Below are 11,730 nucleotides of genomic sequence, written 5' to 3'. Positions count from 1 at the left end.
TCCTCAAGATTAGAGGGATAGACATCTACAAGACAAATGAGGAAATGTTATAATGGAAAACCTTAAACCAAGTTCAAGAAAAGAAATACTTTAAGAATCAAATCCTTACAATTTGGTTTATGCATTGGAAGATTTGAACTTTCAGGTTCTAAATATAGCTCTCTATGCATAAACGCATGTTGCACCAAAATCTCTTTTATGCTATTCTTATTTACTCCAAGCTTGAAATCACGGATTCTACCCTTCCAAGTAGAGATGAATGAGCTCTCATATCTTTGCCTTTTCCCACGGTTTTCCTGTTGCATGGTGATCCAACTGCCTTTGCTAATGATTGTAGGAATCCATCTTCCATCTTTTTGGAATGAGTTAAACACTTATATGGATGTGATTTGGGAGCTTGGCCACCTTGTTGAAGGTCAAATTTTTGTATCCATAGTGCGCACACACGCTCGCGCGCGCGCGCGCGCGCGCACACACACACACACACACACAGAAGACTAGGCTACCACAAAGGAGGGAAAAACATGAGAGGGGCAAAAGAAAGGAGGGCAAAAAATATGTGCCAAGCTTTTTACTAATTTGAATTTAGAGTAAACTTGTCATTATCATTAATTCAAACATATCATTAAGTAAAAGTGACCGGGACTATATATCATTAATGCAAAGAATGCCATAATCACGAATATAAGAGGCTAAAAATAGATATTAATAATACATATTCATAATATTATTATATAAGTATCTTTTTGTAAAATAGATTTTTGTCTTTTTAAAATAGAAGTTTTGTTACGAAGGCTTTGCTCCTATTGGTCTAGAGCACTCTCTTTCTATCTCCTAAAAGGCATTTTCAAGACCTCAAAACTTCCCTAATGGAGAGAGAGACACAAGACATGGGAACTCCAATAGTCACAATGTGTGATGGGACTTCCCTTTATTCAAATTTCATTAAAAGAATAAAGAATGAAGTGACAGTGTGATGAGTGCCTACCACTTACAATGTACATGTGTGCGAGTATGCATGTATTGTTAGTGTAACTAATATACATGCAGCTAGGAACATGTGTCTTTACCCCCAAAAACATGGCCCTCTTTCAAGAGTGACTATCACCTCTGCATATGGCCTCATCATAAGTAAGAGGCTCACTAGTATTTGTCACCATAACATAATAAATAGAGATTCAAACCGTATAAGCTATCATCCATCTCTTATAGACTACCTCAAAGTTGGCTATGGGGGGCAGGGCATGTACATCTTGTGGGAGTATTAGAAATTTGGGCCATGAAGGCTATCTAGTTGATAGGACAGTAATAAGAGGTTTCTCTTGAAAGATCACCCGACATACCTCAACAACATGCTTAAGCTGCTTATGCATTTTCTCCTCATGGAAAACATCATGGTTGTGGATAACCTTTTGAGCCTATGGATCCCATAAGTGATAGCCCATCTTACTTGCATCCCCATAACCAAGAAAGATACATTTTCTAGACTTAGGATCCAACTTTTTGTGCTTGTCACCTTGGATACATGGCAGAAAGCCTTACAACCAAAGGTACACAAATGAGCATATGAGGGAGATTTTTAGACCATACCTCCTTTGCAATTTGATAGTCAAGAGTAGTGCATGGGGACTGATTTATCAAGTTTACAGCAGTAGTAACTGCCTCAATCCAAAAACAAGGATAAGTCTTATTGGCTAAGCATACTGTGGACTTGCTCTTGAATTGTCCTATTCATGCGCTTAGCCATACCATTCTGGTGTGGGGTGTACGGGCCGATCAACTGATGCTTAATGCCCCTCTCGTCACAAAATTACTCAATGGCTTTAGAGACATACTCATCTCCATTACTTGACCTTAACTGTTTCTCAACCAAAGCAAACCAATGTTGAAATGTAGCCAAGACTTCTGATTTATGCTTAATAGGATATGTGCAAACCTTATGCATATAGTCATCAATGAAAGTAATGAAACATTTCTCACCGCCTAATGACTTACAAGGCATGGGACCACATATATCTCAATGAAAAAGAGCCAATGGCTCACCCATACATGTCATATTAGACTTTTTATGTGTATTATGTGTCTACTTACCATATAAACAATGATCACAAGACTCAAAGCACTTATAGTCAAGGGATAGAAGATATTGTAAATGAGTAAGCATTTTCATTCCTTTCAAGGATATATGCCCAAGGGCAATGATGCCAAAGAGATATATATGGAACTATATCCACTGTCAAAACATGGTCAACTTACCCAGATACAAGGGATAGAGCGTGTGGAACTTACCACCATGTGCAATGACAAGATTCCCACAAGTAATATTCCATGAGGAATCACCAAGAGAAACCAAATAATTTGTATAATTCTAAGTGCCAGTAGAGATAAGGCTTTTCTTGAGAGCCAGTATATGATGTATATAATGAAGAGTAAACATGCAACTTGAACCAAACTGCAACTAGATATCACTAATACCAACTATCTCCAATGCCAGGTCATTACTTAAATGGATAGATCTACTCAAATTGTGATAGAAGTGAAACCACTCTCTATGAGGGGTCACATGAAAAGAAGCCCCATAATCTATCAACTAACACTGAGTATACCCTGAAAAAGCAACAGTCAATTGTCAAGTATCAAGAGAAGAAGCTGTAAGTATAAAATCATCAATCAGTATGCATAACACTAATCTCTTCAATCTTAACATTGGACTTGCTAGGGACAATACCGCGATCATCATTTTTGTCTTGCGCTTTGCCCTGCTTTTCTACAATAATGACAAGTCAATGAGGAATGTGACTAAGAGTGAGACCGCTGAGAGTCTCTGCCATAGTGATCATTACTGCCCTTATCATTATTGCCTCTAACTGTCAAGGCATGAGAGATGCAGGAAGCATCGATATTCTTCTTGTTAACCTCTTCAATCAAGAGTGCACCCTCTACTTCCTGCAACTGTAATCTATCAGTAGGTATGTTAGTACACATAGTAGTATGAAATGTATCCCATGATTCAGGTAGTGTAACTAAGAGAAACAAAGAAAGAAGAGTGCCCTTATATTCAATCCCCTATGAAGACAAATGATTGATAATGGAATGAAACTCATTTAAGTGGGCGGACATAGAAGTGCCCTCCTTCATGCAAAGGTCCATGAGTTGCTTCAACCAATACATCTAAGGAGCAAGCTCTGTTTGTCAATAGACATTGCGAATATTTTCTCATAATTCCCATGTAGACTGCCCATCAAAGACAACATTATAAAACACCTTCTTAGAGAATGGTAATACGATGGTGGACCTAAATAGCTCATCTAATTCAACCCAATCATCTATATCAATAAGTTTGGGCTTAATACTCTTATGTTTCAAGGGTCTAACATGCATTTTCTACACTAAAACTTGCCAGATTTGGGTCTTCTAGTAGCTACAGTTGGTGCCATTTAACTTATCAGCATTAAAGATAGCACTATCAATCGAGCCACCAGCCATAATGAAGGAAAATAAATGCACAAACTGTCTGAATAGGCTACTATAAATACTACAAACAACCCTAAAATCACTAGTAGATTAAGTAAAAAAAAGGGGTACTGACTAAGTAATGAATTGTTCACAAACTCAATGTAAAAATTCATCAAATGAAGGCGAATGCTTGCATAAATAGTACAGTAAACTAGAATTACAACATGCTAAAAATGAAGTACATCAGAAAGAGATCAATGGCAAAGAGGGGGAATCACTAATATAAGACGTTTTGCAAACTACCAAGGAATAACTCCAACTAGCAGTGAGTGAATATGTGACTAGCACCAAAATTGTCAAAGAATTAGTGTATCAGATTGAGATACATCCCATAGGCATAGCCATCATGCATAGAGTGGGTCTCATAGGGAACAAAAGAGACCAACTGTAGGCACAAATGGATTGAGCAATGTAATGGAAGCTCAATAGATAACCAAATAAGATGCATACATCACTGATAACATCATGAAAGAGGTAGATGCTAGCCCAGAATTAATGTCACATCAACCCACTAACCATCAACTATATGCATAAAGCATGACATGAATATATACATGTCACTAAGTCCCATGGTCTCACTATAAGACCCTCAAGTTCAACTACATAACCAAAAGCTCAATCTAATCTCCAAATGTCAAGAAGTGGCTCCCATTGAAATGAAAATCATGAGCAAATAAATCTCAAAATATCATGTGGAAGGCATCCATACATTCAAGAACCAAGTAGCATACATCTAGGAGTACCTAACCTAAGTATATTACAAAGCTCTTTTACTCGAGCATCAAATAACCATAAATAATAGTGAAAGAAAATGAATGCCAAGATTTAAAGCTTCAATCTCAACTCAAATGCAATCTAGAAGCATAACCAAGCATGTAACATGAACCATAAGCATCGATACATCACCTAGAATAATCGATAAGTACTCGTCGGGAGCAATAGGCATATGCCTTCACTGATAAACATACAAGAATGAGCTTCTTTATTCACTTTTTTCCTTTTTATACATACCCTACTTCTCTTTGGGCATCCATCCTTTTTTTAAATGATCGGCCATTTTAGCCTAGGTCATCTTTTCCTATTCCCTTTTTATTTACATTGTTCCGTCACCATGCCCATCTACATTTACAAATTGTACAAGAGGGAGCCTATTGCTCTTTTACAAGGATGTAGGGTGCACTTTTATATTAAAAATATGCATTTTCCCTTTTGCACTTTCCTTGGACTTTTAAGTTTGCTTCTTTTGCTTTTGGCCCTTTTTCTCCTACTTTTTTGTTGGGTTACCTTTTTTCACTTTATCTTGCGTCTTTTTGATTTGCTTTTCTTTTCACTTTTCTTGCACCGGGGTTAACATTGTCCCCCAATTATAGTTGAGTGCCAGTCCCGTGGCACTTGTTGGCGAGGGCTCGGGTGGTTGAGGGGTTGCCATGTGGGTTGATGATGGGTCTCGGGGGAGTTGGTCATGGAGAAGAAGCACAAAAAAATGGATGAGAGGTTGTGAAGGAGGTCGAGGATATCTTGAGTGGGTGATGGGTCCTTCAAGGTCGATGATTGATCGTAGTTTGTCAAATCTACGTGAAAATAAAAAGAAATTGTACTACCTATGGGTGTGTCTACCTCATCATGTTGTGCATGACATCCATGCTAATGGAACTGGGAATTGGGTTGCAAACCTCAAGTAAACCCATGGTATTGTTCCACACTTGAGGATCTAGTTTTGTGTACAAGGGGAGGTGTTGTGGGTGTGACTTAGGGAGACAGGTCTCGTAGGCGAGTGCAACTCCCTAGGTGTCGCTTGCCCTTGATATGCCCTAAGTGTGTGAAGTGGGGAAGTGGGAAGGGCTAGGGGGTTAGGCACGGAGCCAGTTGACCAAGGCCATCGGATGCACATAACTTGAGAACTCCTAGGTGCAGTGTTAGTGGCACTCTGATGGCATATGAGAATTCCATTTTGTACAGTTCTTGCGCTTCGTTTTTTGTTTCCTTTTTTGTGCATTCAATACATTGGGAGGGAGTATGCTAGACATCAACTCGATTCTCTTTAGGAGCTACACTGCAAGGGGGGCCAAGAGACTTATTTAGGAATGGTCTACTGTGCAAGTAGCCCTTTACATTAATGCATACATTTAGAGGTGTTGTTGACAGGAAGGGGTGACTTCACTTAATGAAGCAAATGTTGTTAATATCTTTGAGGATGACCATGCATAGTTGAGGCTTCTACCTTGGCCTTCTTCGGGTCTTTTCTTGATTCTGCATCCACAGTGGCAGGCCTCTTTATTCCTGGTATACTGGGGCTCCACCATTGGGTGTTGGGCCAAGCTGTTGCATTGTGTACACTAGGTACAATACCCAAGCCATCACATTTCTTTGGTTCATTGTTGTATCCATGGTTTCTTGTGTGGCAGTGGTGGCAGCCATGATGGACGATGGTGGGTCTAATGGAGCCTTTCCTTTGCCTTCCACTACAGATCCTTGAGCCACTTCTACCACTGCAGAGCTGGTGCGCCAGGTGCATCTTCTAAGCTCCTCCTAGCCAACTCTTTTGTTTTGAAGGATTGCTCAGCTAACAGCCTAATGGGGAGAGCCATATGCTCATCATCTTCTCTCTTTAGTCTTTCCTCCTTCTCTTGTCACATTCTACCTTCTTTCTTCTTCCAACTATCTAGACTCTTCTTCTGCCTTTCGTAGGCATTCCTCCTCTTCTTCCTACTTCTTCTTCCATTCCTCCTCTAGCTTTCTTAATTTTTTTCTACGTGAGTTCTAAGACTTTGTCATTTTTTTGTAGTTTCCTTCTTCTTGCCTAGGATTTTCAACATGTTTTTTCTCTTCTCTCCCTAGCTCGATGGGACCTAACCCTTCTCACCTTTCTCATTAATGGTCCTTTCACTTGAACTCTGCCATTGTGCTTGGAGTTGAGCTTGTTTTTTCCTTGCAACTTGCTCTACTTCTTTCTTTTGTAGCTTGATAGCTTCTTTGTCTCCCACATTTTCTAGTTTTGGAGACATTGATGGGCTTTTTGTGATTGGGGAGGAGTGGTGATGTTCTTGAACAAGAGATCTCTCTAGTGTCTCCCCTACTTCTTCTTCCCTTTCCATCTCTCCCATAGCTTCTTGGATAATGGCCATCATCAGTACCCCTCCAAACCCTATCGTGGATGCTTTCGATGCACGTGTTTTTCAATCAGATTTAGTTGTGGTGGCTTGTGACTCACTCCTATAGGTCTTTGGCTCAATGACAATGCCTTAGCTGACAATTCAATCATTTTACAGACATAAGCATTCGGATTTATTTCATCTAGGGACCTACTGTGATGCTTTTAGGCATTAGTATTCTGGTCATGAATGCATTGTTTCTGTGACTAGAGAAAAGGGCATGCACCATCTTTGCCTGTAATTGGATGGCAAGGCCATGGATGTCTACTAGATTGATCCCATCATTGGTGTGAACCTTTGTCTTTAGCATCTTCAGCATGCCATAATTATCCCTCTTCAATCTCTTTCCCTATGTGTTGGCCAACCCTAAAGCCTTCTCCACTATTTCAAGGCTAAGCACAACTTCTATCCTTTTGGGTGAGCCTTCTTGCCTAATGGTTATCATGCCACTATTATTTCTTGCATCAAAAGTTCTTAGGAACTTTGTGCACCTACTGTGGTTGATCTTATAGCTAACCTTCTCTACATATCTATGGAGATTGTATTGATAGACTATTTGTCTCATGGCACCTTCCTTGTTCACTAGCTCCCCCCCCCCCCCCCCCCCAAACTATGAATGATGTAATACTTTAGTTGGTTGTAGAGTTGTGTTTCAGTTGGCCAATTAGTACCTATTGTGCTCTTCCTCTGAGAATGAAAGTTGTCCTACCATCTTGAGTTCCTGTTATTGCACAATAACTTACAATTAGATTATTTGAGAGTATCTTTTGCAAAGCAAAAAAGGAAAAAGTTTAAGAACAAACACTACGGAATGGTGTGAGGCTCCAATATGGAATGGAATTTTTTTATGCTTCAATCTACACATTCCAAGCATTAATTCCATAAAAATATTTCTTCCAATACAAGTTCCGTTCTTTTTTCCTTTTGAAGTTTGGTTTGAGATTTTGAAGTTCAAGTTCGAAATGGTGTGATGCTCCAATTTGGAATGGAAATTTTTTATGCTTCAAGCAATCCACACATTCCAAGCACAAATTCCATAAAAAAGATTTCCTCCAATACACGTTTCGTCCTTTTTTGCTTGGTTTGAGGTTCTGAAGTTCAAGTTCTTTTCCACCTCATTCCCTTCCCTCTGAGAATGATGAAGATCCTTCCTAGAATTGGAGGATGGAGGGGTAGAGGCATTAAGCACTTGCTTGATACGCTTTATTTATTCATGAGCCAAGCATAGAACTATGGGTTATACTCTAAGTGGGTGTGACAATCCATGTTTTGAGGCCTAATGCTTTTGTGTGTAATGTAGGTCAAGACATCGGTTTGGAAGTCATTAGAGTTCATCCTACTAGTGATGGGCAATTCTTCCTTAGTTAGGAGTCTATCCAAATAGGGATGGTCCATAACATGCTCTTCTAAAGGTCAATTGTGAGTGATGGAAAATAATCTGAACGAGGTAGGATCCACATAGGTTGGAACGTACTCAGAGGTTTTGATTGTGCACCTCTGTTCAACATTGGTCATAATTTGGCAGCCCTCTTGCTCCCATCGGAGATGGGGAGCATACCACTTTCATAGAAAGCAAGAGTTAGAGTTGGCTAAGTGTTTCAGTTATTCTAGCTCCTAGGTTGTTGTAGAGACTTTGCTCTTACTATAGAAGGTGAGCAACCATTGTTTGAGAGCTTGCTCTTGAGAAATCTTGTTGGCAATCAAGTACTCGGCCACTTGTAGAATCTTGATGAATATGAATTCATATTCCTCCCAAGTGCATGGCAAGAAACAAAATTCTGTTGCTAATGGCTCGTTGAGGAGGCCTAAATCCAACCATTCGTAGCTTTTAGCAAATGTGGTGAAAATAGCATCCAAGCATCTGATGCAAGTGATAGGTCGACCATCGTATTCACAGTTAGGTTTGAGGCCAAAGTAAGGATGGATCTCTACTTATAGGAGGGTCTAGGCATGCTATGGGAGGTTGGGCTGGATAACTTAACTACTAATGCATGCCCCATGGGTTGTTCAGTGGTGTGTCTATTAGCCACTTGTGCAATGGATTGGTCTTGTGGCTTAGTTGATGTGTTGCTCTTTGTATGTGGAGTCGTTGGAATAATAGAAGTATCACATTGAGTCAATTTGAATACAATGGGGCACGATTTTGGTCAATAGACCTTTTGAGGTTTGCTGGGTCTGGTTCCTTTTGGGTCAGTTCGTTTCTCATAGCTAGTTGGCTCATAGTCTTGTGGAGATGGATTGGAAGTTGGTGGTTTAGGGACACACATGCCACTCGTGGTCTTGGGCAACCAAATCCAAGTGTTGCTTTCATAGTAGCCTTGAGTGCACAACAGGGCTTTGGGCACCCATTGCGGCTTGACCGTTTATTGGTTCCGATAATGCCAACTTTGTCTCCTAGGTCTAGGGTGTGAGATTCTAAGATTATGAGTATTCACCCTCAGATGAACAAAGGTGGAAAATCTAGAAAATCTAAATCAAAAGACGAGACCAAGGAAAAAGTGAAACCGAAGATGAAGCCGCGCCAAGAAAAATATGAAAACACAAGAAGTCTATAAAAGTCCTAAATCAAGGAGAAAGGCACATAAGAAAAAGCGCAAGTCAATACTTTTGTAAAAGAGCACAAGGTGCACCATGATTTAAGAGCGTCAGGCTCTCGCCCGTGCATTGTAAAGATAGATGGGTGGTAGGAAGAAAGCTAGGAAGATAGGAGGACAATGTGAAAAAGGGCCCTAGGCTATGGCCACGGCCATGTAAAAAAGGGGATAAGGGGATGACTACCCAAAAGGGATTTAGGGTTTTGTATATAAAGTTGAAAAGTGAATTAGAAGCTCATTCTTGTGTGTGGCCAAAAGTAGCTCTTCTTCTTCTTCTTCTTCTTCTTCTTCTTCTTCTTCTTCTTCTTCTTCTTCTTCTTGCTTGCTTGCTTGAGCTTGTGCTTAAGAGAGGGAGTGTGAGAGTGTGAGGGTGAGGGACTATGGTGGAGAAGCTCTCCATCTTCTCCTCTCTTCTTCTCTTCTCTTCTCTTCTCTTGCTTGTGGAAATGGAGCTTGGAGCGTGGAGCTTGAGGATTGAGATTTCTTGAAGCTTGCACTTGGATCATGGAGCTACCAAAGTGCTCGGGAGAGGAGGCAACTCGATCGGGCATGGAGGTAAGCTCACTACACTCGTAGAGAGAGATAGTGCGTCGGCTATGTGAGAGGTAGACATCAATGCTCGACTTGGAATGCTTGAAACAATAAGCGGTCCGTGGGTCTTGGTATTTGAGTTTAAGATCACCTCTACATTTTGGTTCCATTGCTAGTACCAACAAATTCAAGCCTTGAGTGCTTGTGCGCTTCGAATTAAGCATTGAAGTAGGGTTTTCTCCCAACCAATGCTTGAGATAGATAGGTAGGAAGCGAGGGAGTTGGAAGAGGTATTTGATCTCCTTAGCAAGTAAGTTTTTGGTTTTTTAGATTTGGAAAGGTAAGTTGGAGTAGTGTAGGTGTTTGCTTTGTGATTTGGATGCATTAGGATAGGAAAAAAAAAAGGGGGGGGGGGGGGGGAAACATGCATTAGGATTCATGTTATCATAATAGGCAAGAGGATTTGATTTGTCTGCCGATTTGTATATTGGAGTTTATTTGCTATTCCAAGTATACACAATCCTTCATTAGGGTCTATTCTTACATTCTAGAACTTTGTGCGACCCCTCATAACCAAAATCGTTAGAATCGAGTGATTTTCATCATCCTTGGAAACTCATACGCAGGAATTGGACATTGTTACTAGAGTCTGATTCCCAGGATCATTGGAATCGAATGTCCGATTCCTAGAATCTGACCAACCCATCCTGACTGATCGGACATACCCTGTCCAATTTCAAAAATTGGACACCCCATAATCGAACGTTCGATTCTCAGAATCGGACTCCCAGAATTAGACCCATGAAAATCAGACACACAAAAAGTGGACACAAAAATCCGACCATCCAAAATCAGACACTCGTCGAATCAAATGCATGAAAATCAAACCAAACCCATAATCGTATCACTTCTATCCGATCGGCCAATTGGACCACCCAAAATCGGATGTCCAATTTTGATTATTGGACTCCTGAGAATCTGATAGAAAACTGTCAAAATTGGACAAGTGAATAGAATACATATTTGACACATCTAAGCCCCGAAACTGACCCAGAGATTGTATAGAGCCAAAAGCACATCATAGATCTATCACCCAGCTGAAATCTAGAGCAAGTATTTAAAACTTGGCTACGAACGGTCCTTCAAATCATGTATGGTGTTTAGCATAACGGCCCTGGGGGCCGAGGGGCACTTCCCCCCCCCCCCCCCCCAAACGGATCCCCATGGAGGGGCTCTATCCCCTCCACACCTCCCCTAAGTAGGCTGGAGAGAAAACACACACTGTGATAGGTCCTCCAAATTAGATTCTAGTATAGTAATGGCTCTACACAAGCATGGATTCTCACTTGCAAAACAAAAAACCAATAGCCCATACCCAAACAAAGACCCTAGAACCTCAATCGGCCAATCTAGCCAACAAGTGCAAAAATGCCACACCACAAAAACATGTATATGTTGCATTCGAGGTGCATCTAGTCAAAGTGCAATGCAACAACATCAAGCTACAACTACGAGAATGACTAAACATGGCAGTCCTGACGATAGATGCACCTTGAACAGCACTACACAGAGACGACCCAAGACATCAGTAGAGAATCCACATCTGGCTATGTAGTTGGGGACTTAAAGGGATGTATCAAAAGGCTTGAATTTATAAGCCAAGACTCGGAAGATGAAGACGTAGCACCGCTTGCTTATCTTAGGTTTAAACTCACTACAAAAAGAGAGCATAGTGTCGATGCTCTCATCGATGAAGGAGCAGATTTTAATATCTTGACCTATGAAGCATGGACCCTACTAGGCCAACCAGAGCTCACACCGACTAATGCAACTCTTAATCCTTATAGGAGACAACCACAAGCAATTATAGAAAAGTGAAAAATCCTTGTAACTATTAAAACTAAAAGCTTGCCTATCCTATTCCATGTTCCTCCAAT

Source organism: Lygodium microphyllum, chromosome 30 (assembly GCF_053477565.2).
Source record: "Lygodium microphyllum isolate KBCC chromosome 30, Lygodium_microphyllum_v1.1.10, whole genome shotgun sequence".
Classification (NCBI taxonomy): domain Eukaryota; kingdom Viridiplantae; phylum Streptophyta; class Polypodiopsida; order Schizaeales; family Lygodiaceae; genus Lygodium; species Lygodium microphyllum.
This window is presented reverse-complemented; position numbering follows the sequence as displayed.